This window comes from Mauremys mutica, chromosome 14 (assembly GCF_020497125.1).
Source record: "Mauremys mutica isolate MM-2020 ecotype Southern chromosome 14, ASM2049712v1, whole genome shotgun sequence".
NCBI lineage: Eukaryota > Metazoa > Chordata > Testudines > Geoemydidae > Mauremys > Mauremys mutica.
In genome coordinates, this window is record NC_059085.1 from 14283760 (window position 1) to 14302320 (window position 18561).

The 18561-nt window shown below is 43.7% G+C and overlaps 2 long non-coding RNA genes across 2 annotated transcripts in view; both read left to right on the top strand.

Annotated features, from left to right (window-relative positions):
• The window catches only part of LOC123349212, a 152302-nt gene that overhangs the window by 95974 nt on the left and 37767 nt on the right, over positions 1–18561 (top strand). The gene's annotated exons all lie outside the window — the stretch shown is intronic.
• Positions 248–17656, top strand: LOC123349214. Its single transcript, XR_006573416.1, has 4 exons — positions 248–307; positions 9694–9794; positions 12704–12819; positions 17524–17656. It is a non-coding gene; the product is annotated as an uncharacterized LOC123349214 (long non-coding RNA).

Genomic DNA, 18561 nt, shown 5'->3' on the forward strand with positions numbered 1-18561 from the left:
TCCACCCACGAGAGAAAGTCTATTTAAACCCCTGGGAGACCCCCCCCCCATTTGGTCTTCAGCTGGCTAAAGAAGGAGCCTCTCCACCCCCCCAGGATACTTGAAGGAAACTAGAACAAAGGACAGTAACTACATCCGAAGAAGTGAGCTTTAGCTCACGAAAGCTCATGCTAAAATAAATTTGTTAGTCTTTAAGGTGCCACAAGTACTCCTGTTTTTTTTTTGTTTTTTTTTACAGGGGGTGTGAGTGATTGCTGGACCCAGGCTAAAAGGAGATTAGTCTGTAAAAGGGAGCATTCTGGAACTGGTGAGGAACTTATCTGTATTTAGTTTGATTAGACATAGATTTGCTCATTTTATTTTATTTTGCTTGGTGACTTACTTTGTTCTGTCTGTTACTACTTAGAACCACTTAAATCCTACTTTCTGTATTTAATACAATCACTTTTTACTTATTAATTAACTCAGAGTATGTATACCTGGGGGAGCAAACAACTGTGCATATCTCTCTATCAGAGTTATAGAGGGCAAACAATTTATGAGTTTACCCTGCATAAGCTTTGTACAGGGTAAAATGGATTTATTTGGGTTTAAACCCCATTGGGAGTTGAGCATCTGAGTGTTAAAGACAAGCACACTTCTGTGAGCTGTTTTTAGGTAAACCTGCAGCTTTGGGGCAAGTAATTCAGACTCTGGGTCTTTGTTGGAGCAGACGGGAGTGTCTAGCTCAGCTGGAGTCCTGAGCTGGCAGGGAAAACAGGAGCAGAGGTAGTCTTGGCACATCAGGTGGCAGCTCCCTAGGGGGTTTCTGTGATCCAACCTGTCACATGCATATAGTAAAAATTAGTTCTGAAGACCTCTAGATCAACAACAAACTCAAGAACATGAAATCATGAGTTTGAGAGAGATTATTTTTCCCCCCGTCTTGAAAAACATTGTGTGGATGTTTGTTCTGAATCTCAAATTGAGAGTTATGGTTTGGCAGAGGGCTGTATGTTGTGTGCATTAAAAGAAACTGTAATACATTGGGTGCATTGATAATTAAATCAGATAATTGCAGATTTGTTTATTGAAATGTCATGGCAAAATATAGCCAGGTTTACAACTCTCCTGTGGTTACAAAACTGATTTTAGTGCCATCCAGTGTTTCATTAATGTAACCAGGAAAACTGAGCAGAATATAGTATTTGTTCTATAGTAAACTATTAGAGTGGGTAGAGTTCTACAGCAATCTCTGCCTATCCTTTAATAAAAAGACAAGGTGGACGAGATATATCTTTTATTGGACCAACTTCTGTTGGTGAGAAAGAGAGAGGCTTTTGAACTTAAACAGAGCTCTTCTTCAGGTTTGTGTAAACTCAGAAGTTTGTCTCTCACCAACAGAAGTTGTCCTAATAAAAGAAAGTACCTCGTCCACTTTGTGTCTCTCTCATCCTAGGACCAGCATGGCTGCAACAACACTGCATGTGCTTTAATAGTTGTTTACAGTGTTGTTGTAGCCATGTTGGTCAAGATATGAGAGAGACAAGATAGGTGAGGCAATATTGGACCTGAAGAGCAGGTGAAGCTTGAAAGCCTGTCCCTTCCACCAAAGAAGTTGGTCCAATAAAGGATATTACCTCTTATGCTTTAATACACATTTCATGGACTAATGTGCCATCTAGTGTTAATTGTCCGCATGCACAACAAAATATTTTTTCACACGGCAAGCAAAATTATATATCATCTTCTATTTTGCTTAAGGATCCATCATCAGTTGGCTGGCTAACCTTTATGACGCCATTGAGATTCATGTATCAATAGGGCCATGAACTTCTGTCATTGCAGATTAATTTATGCTAGCCTTCTGAGTAGCACATTTCAGTAAATAGCATAGTCTCTGAGATACTAAACTCTTGGGGTTGTATTCTTCCCTCCATTACTTACAACAGAATAACATAGGTGTCAGTGCAACTGCATGGGTGTAAGAGGGCAGAATTTACCTCTTCTTTCTACTCTCTGTATATACTTGGATATTAGCCTCCTAAAGGTCATTTCTGAAGTACTTATTACCAAGATCGGTGCAACCATTTAGGCGACCTAGGCGGTCACCTAGGGTGCTAGGATTTGGGGGGTGGCATTTTCTTTGGCAGCAGCCGCGGTGGTTGGATCTTCAGCCACCCCAGTCGCCGCCGGCATTTAGGCAGAGGGAACTGGGGCAGGGGAGCAGGGGGAGGGCCGCCTGCAGCAAGTTGGGGGGGGGGGGCGGCACGCAGGGGAACTCCTTGCCCCAGCTCACCTCTGCCCCACCTCCTGCCTGAGCATGCCGTTGCTGCTTCACTTCTCCCGCCTCCCAGGCTTGTGGCGCCTAAGCTGATTGGCTGATTCTCACTGTTGAGAAGTGAGTCTAATATGGTATCTGCTGAGATGCATGTGTGAGATTTCATGCGTTCAGATGTCACAGCTAATACAAGGTGGACTGCTATCCGGAAAAAGTTTTTAAAAATACAAGTAGTGTTTACAAAAAAATGGGTCCTTGTGTTAATCCAGGCTGTACTGTTTTGCATAGAAGATTTTTGGACTAAGGTCACCTCAATTAGCAGCTTTATTCTGTTTAATCTGGATAAGAAAATTAGAAAACATGGAATCTTGCCATTAGTGTAATAATTGATACTCCTAAAATACTGGTCACGCAGTTTGGATTTATAGTTTCATACCCAGCATTCTTTTACAGAGAGGAAGCAAGTTGAGTGTATAAGTAGTTCTTTTCTCTTGGATTTTATCGTACCCATGACCCTGTAAAATTATTCTTCATTAAAACTTCTAAAAAAAAAAAATTCCTCCCTCTTGTCAGACAAAGACTGAAAGAAAGGTGTGACTTGAAACTAGGTAGAAAAATTGCTGCCTCAGGCCCTGATTTAAGCATGTGTTTAAGTAATTTGCTCAGTGTTCTGCTGAACTAGGGCCATAATGTCTGTCTTCTGTAGCACACTGCAACATGAGACTGTCAGTGAGTCCGAGATGAGTGGACACTCATGACCCAGAGATTCTTGGGTTGTAGCCACATAATGTAAACTGATCGGCGTCGATCAATGATCCATCTCAAATTATACCTGACTATCAAATTACACTGACCAGATTTCATCAACATCAGACTTCCCTTTAAAATCATTCAAGATGTGTGAATTAAAATATTCCCGAGAATGTTGCCCTCCCTTCTTCCTATGACTCTGACTGACCTCTGCAAGCACTTGGATCAGTCAAAGATCCATTCTTCATTTAAAGAATAAAAAACGTTGGTCACTGTCAAAAGAAAGACTTGACCTGGGCTTCCCTTTCTAGGAACCAACACTTTCCTGTCACAAGCAGTTCTCAATTTTCATGCTAGCTTTAAATTTAAAAAACAGATCCTTCAATTTGATAATTAGTCAGTAGATTCATACTAGCTCCCACATAATATCAAGATAATTAAATCATCAATGAAAGCTTTGAAAACCTAACAGACTTTCCTTATATAATTCTCACGTTGGAAGGGCACTACATTTCTACGCACAATCTGTCAGTGTAGGCTGTTACTAAGAGATGCTTATGACCTTCAAAGACAATGTTGCTCATTGTGGGCTTGATTCTATAAGGACCAAGTACCTCATGCATGATGCTGATGCCTCAAACTCCCATTGCCTTCACCACTTGTAGGATAAATGTAATACCTTGCAGGAGCAGGCTTTATGATCTATTTGAACATCACCTTCTGTATTTGATTGTTGGTTAGTGAAGCTCTTCCAGGTGTATGAGGCTACTTTGGCATCTTGGAAGATGTTTAGGAACCATTTTTTGTATTTCTTCTCCTTATAGTTAAGAAAGTAGATAGAGACTGTCTGGTTCATTTTTTTTTCTTTTCATACAGTAAGTGACTTGTTCGTCCGCCATTGATTCATCTGCCATCTCTCATTGACAGAGAGGAGAGGTAGAGAAAATGGGGTAACTCGCTGTGGCAAGAGTCCTTGTCATTTCCGATACTGCAGCAGCAGAACTCATTTTCCTCATTATCTAAGATCTGAAATTAACTTAATTTTATAGCCTTCTCTAGTAATCAGAGTGGAGCAGGTTGGAAGCAGCTTGGTTTTTGGGCTGGCATCCAAACCCATCTGGAATGGGGAAGATTATAGGTACTTGTCAGCCAAATATAAACTCCTGTTGATTTCCATTGGTAAATATGGTTCATGCAGAGGGATTGGGGGAAAGGGTGCCTGCCATGGTGAGTAATCCTATTATATTTGCAAACTTTTTATTCCAAACCACTATATTCAGTGACAGCAACAGTTGAAATAACAGTGCTAAATGGATAAAACTAAATGTTATCCATGTCAGAAAAACACAATCTCATCTAATCATTTGATCCACACAGTATAAATCGGAAAAGTAAACATCAGTTAAACTACTGCAGCAATCTGCTACTCTGAGTTTTCAGAGGTTTATTGCTTTTCCTTTAATTCATTGAACACCTTAACTCTAAATGGAATAATACAGGGCTTCTAAATTACTATCCATATTCCATCTGTATAGTAAAATTCCTCTGGGGAGGTGACAGATGTGGAAATGGAAATGGAATTTTGTTTGGTTAATGTCTGCAGGGAAACTATAAACAGTGGATTATGACACTATAGCATGGTATATGCTTTTAAGGAGGAGATGCAGTTTTTGGAAGAGTAATTTTTCACACTGGCTTTTGAAATTTCTTTACAAGTTGGATATGCAACTGTTTGTGTGCAAAATAAACCAGCTATTCACACACACAATCTTGTGATTATAGATGCTTCAGAACATCACACTTTGCACACAAGTTCCATTTTGTGTTCATTACATATATATTTTGTATATTCAAAATTTGAGGAGTGGGGAGGTATATGCAATTTTAGTGGCCGATTTTGAAAATTGGGTCCTTTAATACAAATTGTTTAATTATTTAGGGCCAAATAATTTTCTGGTGTAAACAGAACAACCCCATTGACTTCAACAGAGCTGCTCCACTTTACACCAGCCAGATAATTTGTTCCCTTTGGGCTCAGTCCTGTGAGGTGACAAGCAGCTTCAGTTGTCTTTAATGGTGTGAGTTAAAGGCACTCAGCGTAACTCTAGTCACTATCATGTGAGAGAGGTATTAACCATTTGTAGCCCTAATCTGCATCAGGTGATTTGGACCAGAAAGCAAAGACAATTCTCTTACCAGTGTATTTCTTATACTTAGGACCTTTCAAAATCAGGGCCTTAGAGCTGCTACTTATATGCAGGGCTGGCTCTGGACCCCAGCGTGCCAAGCGCGCGCTTGGGGTGGCATTTTGCCGGCAGGCGGCTCCGGCGGACCTTCCGCAGTCATGCCTGCGGGAGGTCCACCGGAGCCGCGGGACAGGTAGTCATGCCTGCGGCAGGTCCGTGGAGGGTCCGCTGGTCCCACAGCTCCGGTGGACCTCCCACAGACGTGCCTGCGGAGGGTCTGCTGCTGCCGCGGCTCCCGTGGACCTCCCGCAGGCACGTCTGCAAGAGGTCCCCCGGAGCCACGGGACCAGTGTGCTTGGGGCGGCCAAATTCCTAGAGCCGCCCCTGCTTATATGGGAAGAAAATAAATGTGAGGCCTCTCATGGCTGGAGTTCATCTTTCATTCTTCACTTCTTTGGGTAGTTCTATTTCATTTTGAGAAGACTCTTGTCAATTAGGTTGGCCTGATGCAATACACATCTCATGTTCATGATGGCTCCAGGGGAACAGTAATTGTAGATCTATATACTCTAACTCTAATTATATAGTTAAGTACAGTAAACATGCCCCCTATTCCAGGGGCTGGATAGTGGTACAGCCCACAGCTATTTGTGCAGTTCCAAATGGAACCTCCTTACGCAGGGGGTATTTATTGGTGACTGTTTCCCCTGGACTTATGGCCCATTTGCGCTAGTGGAGCAGTGTCCTCTTTTGAGGCTGCTGCAGAGATTGTACATGTATTTGTGTGTGCATACTGGTGGGATGGAATGTAAAATTAGAATATCTTTTAGAGAGTCTGGGGGGAAAAAATAAGGTTTAAATGAGAGAGCTCACTAACTTCCAGTCCTCAGTCAACACACTGCAAAGCTAGTAAGGGTATGGTTCATCCTGGATGTTATGCAGTATTAAAACTATAAGAACAACAAATTACATTGTACAGATTATTGTAACTATCACTTATTTACATACTTCTCTAATAGATTATACACAAATGGAGGTATGGGGTCCTGTTCTCAAGCTTGGGTGCCTAGTTAGGTGCCTAAATCCATATACAGATCCCCACTGCAGGCCAAGATTTTCACAATGGTGTTGTGATTTTGGGTGCCCAGCTTGAGACTCTTCAAAGAAGCCTGATTTCCCCCCCAAAAAGTACTGAGCACCCACTATCTGAAAAACAGGCCCCTTTAAGGTGTCTTAAGTTGAACACCTGTAGTCACTAGCTGCTTTTGAAAAATTTGGCACTAAGTGTTTATTTTGAAATTTAAATCAACATTTCAGTGTCAAAATGGGTTTAATAGATGCTTTAATATAGATTTAGAAGTCTAACTTTAGATACCGATATTTGAAAACTGGGCTTATGAACTTTAAATAACAAATTTTGTGTAGTATAGAGATATTAGCCAATTCTACCACTATTGTTGCATTAAACTTTGATATATCTGGGTCAGTAAACTAAATCTCAGTGCTTTTGGTATGTTCTCTGAGATGGCTTACAACTTGAAGAACACAAGTGGGTTTCCCATTTGCATTTCAAGGAATAGGATACCAGCCTTTCATTTTATAGCACTCTCCATTGTTGATACAGATGTCTTGAATTATCCATTAATACCTAGGTTAATTCTGCAAAATAAAAAGCTTGTGTATCAAACATGAAAATACCTTCTTTAATATCTAGAACAGTAAATGTTCAACAAAAGTTGTGGTCAGCATCTAAAAGAAGGTGGTGGAAAGTGGGAAAGTCAGATTTCTTGAATGCTACCAGATTTCAAACGCCAGCTTGTCTGTCTTTTTAGCTATATTTAACCACCTCTGTGCCTGTGTACCTTTTTAAATTTCAAAGCCTATGGGGGTGTCAGCTTTTGAAACACTCAACTGGGATGTAAAGGTTAGATCACATCAATTTACTCAAAATGTCGTGCCTGTTACTATATAGTGAGGCAAAAATAACCCAAACAAAGGACCTGCCGAGGGAATTGAAAGAGCAAAGAAAAATATACAATTCATTCTGCTGTGGCCTAGGATGGTACAGGCTATGGCAACAAGCAACTCATTATACCTAATTAGGAAAACACTTCAGAATGCTAGATGGAAGCTTTGTAACTGGTTGCCAGGATTGCTATAGCCATGTCTGCATGGCCCTGTAAATACATATATCTAAGGGCTTGTGTAAACACAAAGATTGCACTAAAATGGTGATGTTAAACTAGTGCAACTTTGTGTGTGTGTGTATACTATTACATCAGTTTATACCTGGCATATATAGGTACAAGCTAAACCCATGAACCAGGTTTAAACTGTTGTGTTTACAGTCTGGTTCCCCCCCCACACACACACACACCTCTCAAACTTGAACTGGTTTGATATTAGACCTTTAGTTAGGCCTGTTTTACACAAAAAGTTTAACTCATTTACTGACATATAATTCTCCATTCCATCTGCTATAAGTAGAGTTGCCAGGCGTACAGTTTTTGACCGAAACGCCTGATTGAAAAGTCATTTACTGACATATAATTCTCCATTCCATCTGCTATAAGTAGAGTTGCCAGGCGTATGGTTTTTGACCGAAACACCTGATTGAAAAGGGACCCTGGCAGCTCTAGTCAGCACCACTGACCAGGCCATTAAAAGTCTGGTTGGCTGCTCACAGCAGGGCAGGCAGGGTGCCTGCCCGCCTCCACGCAGCTTCCAGAAAGCTGCTGGCATCTCCCTCTGTCTCCTAGGCTTAAAGGTGGCCATGGGGGCTCTGCACACTGCCCCACCCCCCCAGCACTGGCTCCACAGCTCCCATTGACTGGGAACCACAGCCACTGGGAGCTGCAGGGTCAGCACTTACAGGCAGGGAGAACTTGCAGCGTGCAGAACCACCTCGCCGTGTCTCCCCCTAGGAGACAGAGGGGAATGCCGGCAGCTTCCTGGGAGCTGCCTGAGGTAAGTGCTACCCATAGCCTGCACCCCTCCCATGCCCCAACCCCCTACCCCAGCCCAGAGCATCCTCCTGCACCCCAAACGCCTCATCCCTGGCCCCACTCCTAGACAGAGCCCTCACCCCCCCCACACACCTCTGCCCCAGCCTCAAGTCCCCTCCTGCACCCTGAAGCCTTAATTTTTGGCCCCCCTCCGGACCCCACACCCCCAATCCAGAGCCTGTACTCCCTCCTACACCTCAACCCCAACCCCCAGCCCAGAGCCCCCTCCTGCATCCCAAACCCCTCATCTCTGACCCTGCCGCAGAGCCCGCATCCCCTCCCACGCCCCAGCCCTATGCCCCTCCTGCACCAAACCTCCCTTCCAGAGCCCACACTCCCTCCCACTCCCCAACCCCCTGCCCCAGCCCTGAGCTCTTTCCTGCACTCTGAACCTCTGGGCCCAAGCCCAGAGTTCCCTCCTGCCCCCCAAACCCTTCATCCCTGGCCCCCCTCCAGAGCCCACACCCCTCGACAGAGCCCTCACCCCCTCTCACACTCCAACCCCCTGCCCCAACTTGGTGAAAATGAGCAAGTGAGAAAGGGTTGGGGAGAGCAAATGTGCTGGGGGGGGGGAAGGGGCGGCTCTAGACATTTTGCCGCCCCAAGCACGGCGGCATGCCGCGGGGGGCGCTCTGCCGGTCGCCAGTCCCGCGGCTCCGATGGACCTCCCGCCGGCGTGCCTGCGGAGGGTCCGCTGGTCCCGCAGCTCCACCAAAGCTGCGGGACCAGCAAACCCTCTGCAGGCATGCCGCCGAAGGCACCCTGCCTGCCGCCCTCCCGGCGACCAGCAGAGTGCCCCCCGCGGCGTGCCGCCCCAAGCACGTGCTTCGCGTGCTGGGGCCTGGAGCCGCCCCTGCTGGGGGGTCTTGGAGAAGGGGCAGAGGCGGGGCCTCGGAGAAGGGGCAGGCAGGGGGCAGGGCGTTCAGTATTCTGCAAATAGAAAGCTGGCAACCCTATTTATAAGGCAGTCCAGTAGTGTAGCCAGGCTGTGACCCAGCACTTCTCATAATATTAACAATCAGATGGCATCTAGCCGCCTGCTTTTAGACAACTGTTTCTCAACAGGCTACATAAAAAGTACTAGCTAAATCAGTACAAACTAAAATTTCATACAATGACTTCATACTGCTCTAGTTACTATACATTGGAATGAAGTACAATATTTATATTCCAATTGATTAGTTTTATAATTATATTGTAACTGAGAAAGTAAGAAATTTTTCAGTAATCATGTGCTGTGATATTTTTGTATTTTTATGTCTGATTTTTATAAGCAAGTAGTTTAAGTGAGGTGACTCTTGGGGTTAGGCAAGACAAATCAGACTCCTGAAAGTGGTACAGTAGTCTGGAAAGGTTGAGAGCCTCTGTTTTAGATCGTCTGAACTCAGGCTGGATCTACCTTTGAGCAGATCATACTGTTGCCAAAGGTGGTACAACTGAGTGGTAGAAATATAAACAACTGCCTAATGCCCTCTCCTTTCCTCCTGTGCAGTGCTTCCCCTCTACAGATAGTTTCGTTTGAATAGCTGGCTGGACTGAGGCTTTATCTGCACTTAAAATGCTACAGCGGCACAGGTTCTCCCATTGCTGAAGGTAATGCACCACCCCAAGGGGCGGAAGCTAGATGGATGGAAGAATTTTTCTGTTGACCTAGCACTGGGTCTACTCCAGGAGTTAAGTCAGCTTAACTATGTCTCTCAGGGGTTTGGATTTTCACCCTCCTGAGAAATGTAGCTTTGCCAATGTAACTTTTCAGTGTTGACCAGTCCTGAGACTAGATCAAGCAGAGCATGAGGCCCTATTAGGGCACTCAGCCTGGAGACCCAGTTTAATACCTCTTAGAATCATAGAATATCAGGGTTGGAAGGGACCTCAGAAGGTCATCTAGTCCAACCCCCTGCTCAAAGCAGGACCAATCCCCAGACAGATTTTTGCCCCAGATCCCTAAGTAGCCCCCTCAAGGATTGAGCTTACAACCCTGGGTTTAGCAGGCCAATGCTCAAGCCACTGAGCTATCCCTCCTCCCTCCAGTGAGGAAAGATTCTACCTCTTCTTGTTGCCTCATGTGGAGATGAGGGAAAGACTCTTCCAAGCGTTACTGGGCTGTGTGTGTGTTGGGAGGCAGTATGTGTGTTGCTGTCTGCTTAAGCGATACAGATATGAGAGTGGGAAGGGATCTGGAGGAAAGGAAAGAAAGAATCTGTGATCGAAGAGGAAGAGATAAAGGAATACGATATGGGGGAAGAGAGAGGGGTGAGACAAACAGAAATTGTATGCTGTGTAAATAACTGAGTGGGAAACAAAGGAGGAAAAACGGCACCAAGATATCCAATGGAAAGAGGAAAGGCGTAAGGGGCTGGGGAGGAGAGCTCCAACCCAAAGGGGGATGTTGCACATGAAAAGCAGTATTGCTTTATGGAATTGTAAATGAAATGGACAATCAAAGGCAAAACATATGCCTAGTAGATGGGGTGGTTACCCGCTCCTGCCCTGAGGGATTTAAAACAGCCCTGGAGGAAGGCTGTGGAAGGGCAAGATGCCTGGGCTGATTGGGAGGAAGCAGGCTCAGCTGGGGCCACGCTGCAATCAGGGCCCAACTGGCCCTATAAAGGTTTGAGCCAGGCGCTCAACCAGGTAGTCTCTCTCTGCATTCAGAGAAAGAGAGAGGCCTGGCTGCAGAGCAGTTAACCAGGTATCTGGAGTGGAGCAGGGCTGGGGAAAGGCCAAGGGAGCTGGGGAGCTCTAGCCTAGGAAATCCCCAGGCTGCAAGCCTGGTAAGGCCTATTAGGTACTGGGTTGCAGGGGCAGCCCATGGGTAGCCAGAGGCAGCAGGTCCAAACCCCTTTGCCTGTGATGAGTGGCTTTTACTGCAGTCTGCCCCAGTGAACAGGGGCTAGATGGAGACTGAGGTGAAATGGGGATAGTGGGTGGAGGTTCCCCTGAGAGGGGGAGACCCAGACTGTGGGGGTACTGCCAGGGGGCAGCACCCAGTTAAAGGGGCACCAGGGTCCTGGGAGGGATACGAGGGCCAAGTGGCAGTGTGACTCGCCTGCAGAGGGCGTTCTGGAGGCTGGATGAGCTAATTCCCTGAGAGGCCAGCAGGAGGCGCCGCAGGGGTGAGTCTGTGCCCGTTTACAGGGTGTATAAGACTGATGCTTGCCTATGGCACCAAAATGCTTATGGTCAGCCCTGACAGATAGTATGCAGGTCTAGAAATGAAGGGCCTGTCATCTTATTGCTTAGTTCAGGGGTCGGCAACCTTTTGGAAGTGGTGTGCCGAGTCTTCATTTATTCACTCTAAGTTAGGGTTTTGCATGCCGGTAATACATTTTAATGTTTTTAGAAGGGCTCTTTCTAAAAGTCTATAATATATAACTAAACTATTGTATATAAAGTAAATAAAGTTTTTAAAATGTTTAAACAGCTTCATTTAAAATTAAATTAAAATTCAGAGCCCCCCAGACCACTGGCCAGGACCCGGGCAGTGTGAGTGCCACTGAAAATCAGCTCACGTGCCGCCTTTGGCACACGTGCCATAGGTTGCCTACCCCTGGCTTAGTTGTTGCCTATTAATACTGAGAAGAACTAGTTTCTATAGCAATATTTCTACTGCAAACTCAAGGCTAGATGCATAAAATAAAAAGATTCTCTCTCTAGAGACCACAACATTTGCTTTGGATCTGTTCCTGTCTCTGGTAATTATGTACTGTAATTTTTAGCAAAAACCCCACCTCTGTATTCAGCTGAGACCCAAAGATTGGACATCTCAAAATTGTTGGTTAATTTTCTAATCAGCTGTATGGACTGGTGGGTTTCAAAAGATGTTTATAACTTTTCAGGGGGAAAGGTATGCTGTGTGTGCACAAAGTGTGGTTTACAAATTTGAAATGTCTCACTTGTTATTACCTAGGTTTGCACTTAAATTGCCTATGTGTGAGTTGCCTTTAAAAATAGAACGGCAGTGCTGACACAGCTTAAGTTATTGTACAGCAGAACGAACTGCACTGTTAAAATGGAGAACTAACAGGTACCATGGTCACCATTATAAGCATTTTAGTTGTCTTTGTTACTAAATAGCCTTAGCATGGTACCTCAACGCTAGCTATAGGGCATATTGTGAAGTTATCTAGCTGCAAAAGCTAAACTGTAATATCTTTAAGGGTAACAAGTGTAATTGGATTAAATTCCATTGAGAGGTTCTGGTGATACCATGAGAGCTAAGTGTATTTGGCAAAAATATAAGGGTGATTATGTGCAAAAGAGTGTAGAAAAGTAATCAAATGCAAAATCTGTATTATTTTTTTTAAAAGATACAGCTTGATAAGGTAAAAATAGATACAATCACCTTTTTTCCCCTCATTGGAGTTGTAGCACACTTCAGCTGGCTTCTACGTGAACTGGATTCTGGGGGCTTTAAAGAAGTGGAGCTATATAAATATAGTCTTATATCTAGTTCCTCCATCTTCACCACTACTCTCAAAAAAATCTACTTATCCTCATAGCAATACTGCTACCATCTGGAAGCTGCTAGCCTGGACCAGCTCATTCTTCCAAATCCTAAATGGACAACTATTCTCCAATAGATTCAGCAATACAGGAGTGCATCATTTTCCCCAAGGTGAATTTAGTTATATGGTTAATTTTTAATGCAGTTTTGCAATGTTTGAACATGAATGATATCACTAAATGGTTTTTGATGTGTAAGAGTATCCTATTGTATTCATTACTACTTCACTCAATCATACCACACATCCACTGCATTTCATACGAGGATAGGAAAACAATTACAGAAAAAACCAATCTGTATGAATTTTGCAAGGCTCTGTTAAAGTATTTTATGCTGTATTTCAGTACTACATTTTATAAAAACAAACAGTAGTCAGCAGGAGCGGCTCTACAAATTTGGCCGCCCCAAGCAGTCATGCCCGGGAGGCGCCCCCCAGCCGCGGGAGCAGCGGACCTCCCGCGGGCATGACAGCGGAGGGTCCGCTGGTCGCGCGTCGGCTGGACCTCCCGCAGCTGCGGGCGGTTCGCTGGTCCGGGGGCTCCGCTTGAGCTGCCGCAGGCATGCCTGCGGGAGGTCCAGCCGAGCCGCGGGACCAGCGAACCGTCCGCAGTCATGCCTGCGGGAGGTCCGCTGCTCCCGGGGCTCCGGTGGACCTCCCGCAGGCATGACTGCGGCAGGTCCGCCGGCCCAGCCTGCCGCCCCCCCGGGAAAGGGCCGCCCCAGGCGGGTGCTTGCCCCGCTGGGCTCTGGAGCCGGCCCTGGTAGTCAGGCTGGGAACTTTTTGAGCTGATCAGATGGCTCCTTAACTTGTGTAGGCGTGGAGCAATCACCACATGACATGGAACGCTTCAGCCTTGATATCACCTTTTTCCACACTTGTAAAACCATATGTACCAATTTATAAGTCATGCAGTTGTGAGAGAACCACACTTTAAGTAGTGGAGACAATTGGCCTTTGAGTGTGTATATATAATCTAACAGCAGCCTTGCATCCTGTTTTGAGTTACTCAATATACAATGACAAGTCTTAGCCCCATTGAAATCCAACAGTAATACTCCGGAGGACCAGCATCTGGCCCATATTCTGTGTTAAAGCCGTTTACTTTAATTATCATGGATTGTATAAATAAGTAAAATATTGAGTAACAAACCAATGAAGCAGCGTTTCTTAAAGCCAAATCCTGCAGTGGGAATATTTAATCAGTAAGAATTGGCGTTTTAAAAAAAAATCAAAATTCCTGTGTGGATTTAGCTACATCAGTAAAAGGGTAAGTAGTTCTCCTTTCCTAGTGCTGTTGGTTTTCATCTGTGATCAAGGTTCTACAAAATAGCAGTAAATGACATAGGTTATTCATGGCATACATCATAGTTTGCCCAACTTTTTCACTCAAGGGACCATTTGGTAAGAGCTCTTCCTATGTACCATTCTTCTTTCACAGCAACTCAGTCCCCTCACTGCTTGGTTCTCAAAAAGTTTAATTTTGCAAACTGAAAGGACAACTTTGGGCCATTGTCCACAGCTGAGAACTACTGCTCTAGACAACTAATACTGATTGGTGAATCAAAAGGTTGCAAGGTTCAGCAAAAAATAAGCACCTAGCAGTTAGTCATATATCCCTTGGTTCTACAAAACAGGCTTTTCTCGTGAGATTTTTTTGGTAATACTAGTTGGACTGCAATTTAAAAGAGAAGCCTCATTCAAGGTATTAGCACTTCCTGTTCTGATCCTAGCCAGATTCCAGAAATGCAAAGGTGCATGGAAATGAAAACAACATGCAGTAAGGAAGAGGACAGAGAAAGGGAGGGCACTGAATTTTTTGCATCTTAGAAAATAAGTTTGGATTTGATTGGAATTTTATGAAGGTTAAAAACATCTCTATCTGAACTTGTTTACTCTTCCTTTACAATGAACAGTTTTAATCATACTAGTGCTGTATCTCTGTTACAGCAAAAGTTTTGGCTAATTCAGTAGCAGCAAGGTGCTTAGGCAGTGTAGAAATATTGATGATCAGGAAAATGTGATGCCACCAACTGTGGAATCCTTAAATAATTAAATGGATTTTCTAGCTACCATAGTTCTGGAGGCCCTGAAAAAACCTAACAAATCATATATCAGAGGGGTAGACGTGTTAGTCTGGTTCTGTAAAAGCAGCAAAGAATCCTGTGGCACCTTATAGACTAACAGACGTTTTGCAGCATGAGCTTTCGTGGGTGAATACCCACTTCTTCGGATGCAAGTCATTCTTCTTGCATCCGAAGAAGTGGGTATTCACCCACGAAAGCTCATGCTGCAAAACGTCTGTTAGTCTATAAGGTGCCACAGGATTCTTAACAAATCATAGTAGTCCTGCAGTACTGCATGAAAGGCAAAATGCAGTTAATACACCTGGCTGGATTGGTAGTGCAGATGTTATACACGCCACAATTAAAATACAACATGTAATGATGGGATTGCTTATTTCAGTAGCTGGATCTTTAAAGGACCCAGAAGAGTAAAGTGACTGCAGAATTAGAGGGGACAAAGGATGAGAAATAAGCCTGGCAGGTTATTGAAATACTAGTTTTCAGATTTCTCTGTATGAGAAGAGGGGATATCATTCTTTACACTACAAAGGACATACCTTGTAAAATGCCTGAATCCTTTGTGTTTGAACTCTGTGGAATGTTAAAGCAACCATCGTTACTGAAGAGTAAAAGTCTGAAACAAAACCCTACACCTAAACTGAGGACCCTAATCTGAATTTACTACCTAATGAACATGCGCCAGATGTGTTAGTTCCCAGATTCAAACCCTTCTGAACATGGGGACTTAAAATACTAGCTCCAAACCCAAACCTTCCTGAATTTGAGGTGATGTTTCATCCTGCTCTGCATGCATGCTAAAATGGTCCAAATCTACCACCTTTTGGGGTTTTTAATCCGGTTAAAAAATGAATATTAATTTAAGAAAGTCCAGCATGGCTTTTTCTAGAATTGTTTCATGCAGGTTCCCTCTGTCCCCACTTAATTCCTTCTACTTCAGCCTTTTATTCTCCTGGATTGGAACAAATAAGATCCTAGTCATGCTGTCAGGATGAGCCAGCAAAATAATTCAGCATCTCTCTGCCAAGTCTGAGCATCAGAGGCATAGATTTTACAGAGGTAGTCAAACCGAGATTTGAACTCAGGATTTAGACCTAGCTCTAACCAATATCCTAGCTCTAACTTTTTTCCCCTTTGGGTTAATGTCCTTGCTTTTCCCCATACATCAATATTGCAAATTTTATTTTTTCTCCTCATTGATGAAAACAATGTAATCTGTACTGGGTCAAAACTTCCATCTCCTCAGTATATTTTTGGGAGTTTAAAGCTTGTATACTTGTGTTAGGCCTCCTGGATGGGAAGGTATAAAGCCCAGGGACAAGAGCAGTCTCAGCATTCAGTGGCTGGAATAGGAGGTACAGAATTGCACCAGACTTCACCTTTGGTTTGACAGCTGGATTTCTTCCTGTCCAGAAGCCTCACGTAATTCCCCACACACCACAGAGATTTGGGTTGGGAAGACAGAGTTGTGTTTTTATGATTTCCATCCCCACTCTCATGAACTCTTTAGATATGTTTTCCATCCCATTATTTGGGAGTCTGTCATCTTTCCTCCCCACCCCCAAAAATATTTTCGGTCAGGAGATTATGAAGCACTGGCTCTGTGATATACAAAGGATCTTTCCATATGCTGCTTCTGAGTGCCAGGAAAACAAAATGAGAGGAAATTGCTCTTGATAAAAATTGCCTTCATAGCCAGTACTAATGTTATCGGCTTTGCTCAATGAAGCATGAAGCACTCTTTCTTCACATACCAATCAAACCTGCTGTATACTTTTCCTGACCGCACATCTCATTAATTAAAATCTTCCTATAGCTATCCTGGTAACTCAGCTGGTAGGCCAATTTGAGGCATATGTGAGTATTCTTGCACCACTGACTAAAGGTATATTGCAGTAGCTCTGTGTTCACTCTGGATTGGGCCTAGGGTGCAGATTAAGATGTGGTAACAATAGCTACTAAGAATGTATCTTTGAACGTTGTCTCAAATTTTGAGACCCTTCCTTTGAAATAGCACCTGTGAACTTTGTGCATGCAAATGAAAAACTCAGTATTTGTGCCTGTGCCTATGTATTTTGACCTGATTTGTATATGTAAATGAATGTATGTGCAAAACTAGTAGGTACAACTTTGGAAACTGAAAATTTTGCCTACTGATGACCCACATTGTAGGATTTGGTCAGTCTCAGAAAATTCCTCTATCCAGTGTACTGCAGCAGCAGCTGATTAGCAGAGACTATTAAAATAACTCTGTAGATTTAAAAAGTCTGGGAGTCAGTAACATTTTGCCATGGGTAGCCAGGTGGTTTAGAATACAGACACAGGAATTGGCAGACCTGGTTTTATACCTAGTTGTACTAAAGATGAACTGATAAAATATTTGATTTTTGACATGTAATTGTAGTTTTTGCAACTGACTCACCACCTGTGGATAATGTGACATCAGTCTCTTAAACATTTCTTTTGAAAGCTCTGCAGTTTACTCTTAGTGATACCAATGCCAAGCTGTGCTGTAAATGCATAATCAGAATGTCTCATTTTAAACAACTTAGAAACTCTCGAAATTCATTAATTTAGAACTACTCCTAGGCAAATTTCAACTACCCTAAGGGAAGTTGTACTGCCCTGTGCACAAAGTTGTGGCTAAATTTCACCATCTCCTGGTTATCTCTAGATGGGATGTTCTTGATATTGCATTAGTGGCAAGGTATGCTTTCTACCATCTTCACCTAGCCAGGAAGACACACCCTATCCTCTTGGATGAGGACCTGGCCAGCATGATCCACGCATTCAACTCCAGATGAGACTTCTGCAGTATCTGGAAACTGAAATCTGTGCAGTATGTAGCAGCACACGTATTAGCCAACAAAGGCAGAAGTAGCAGATTTCTGTAATTCCTTTCAAGGTATGAGTGATTCTGTGATGATGGCTGTGATATCTAGTACAGCTAGCATTTCACCAGGCATCTCACAGGCATGATGGAGAGGAGATCTAAAATTAATCAGTAATCTGAAAAGTAGACCTGACAATCCAATATATTCTTGGAATTACATTCCTCCAAATAATCCAGTCCTGTAATCGGTTAATTGAATAACTAACTAGTCCCTTTGTTAATATACTACTATTGGTGGGCTCAGTGGTGTTCAAACAGAGGAAGATCTTCTTCCCTGCTCAAAGCTTGTACATTCTAATACACTTGGACAGTACAGGCCACATACATGGTACACAGGATTAATGTTCAAAGAAAGAGTAGTAACATGGTTTGCTATAAAAAAAGCTGCTTTATAATCAGCATTAGCACTTGGCCGCCCCATCTCAATCTTTGCATTCCCCTTTGTGCCTGCTTTCCACAAGGGTTTATAAAAAGAGCTGTGAAATTATTGCAGTGATTTGAAAACTCACATAATTCCTGGAGGCTTTGTATAGATTTTCAGAAAACATGCTGTCTCTGCTCTAGAATCCTAGATACATTGTAAAATGAGACAGATTTATCATAGGGGGGGGGGGGAAAAAGGGCTCCTGGGGCTCAGTAGGTATTTATGATGAAAACCAGAAATATATATTGTGACAAAGCTCCTCCTCTACCTTGGTGGATCCTGTGCTTATTGGCAGATTCTTCCCCACAGACTGGATCAGCTCCTCCTGTGTCTGATCAGGAGTTGGGAGGTTTGGGGGGAACCCAGGCCCACCCTCTACTCTGGGTTCCAGCCCAGGGCCCTGTGGATTGCAGCTGTCTCCTGTAACAGCTGCATGACAGCAACAACTCCCTGG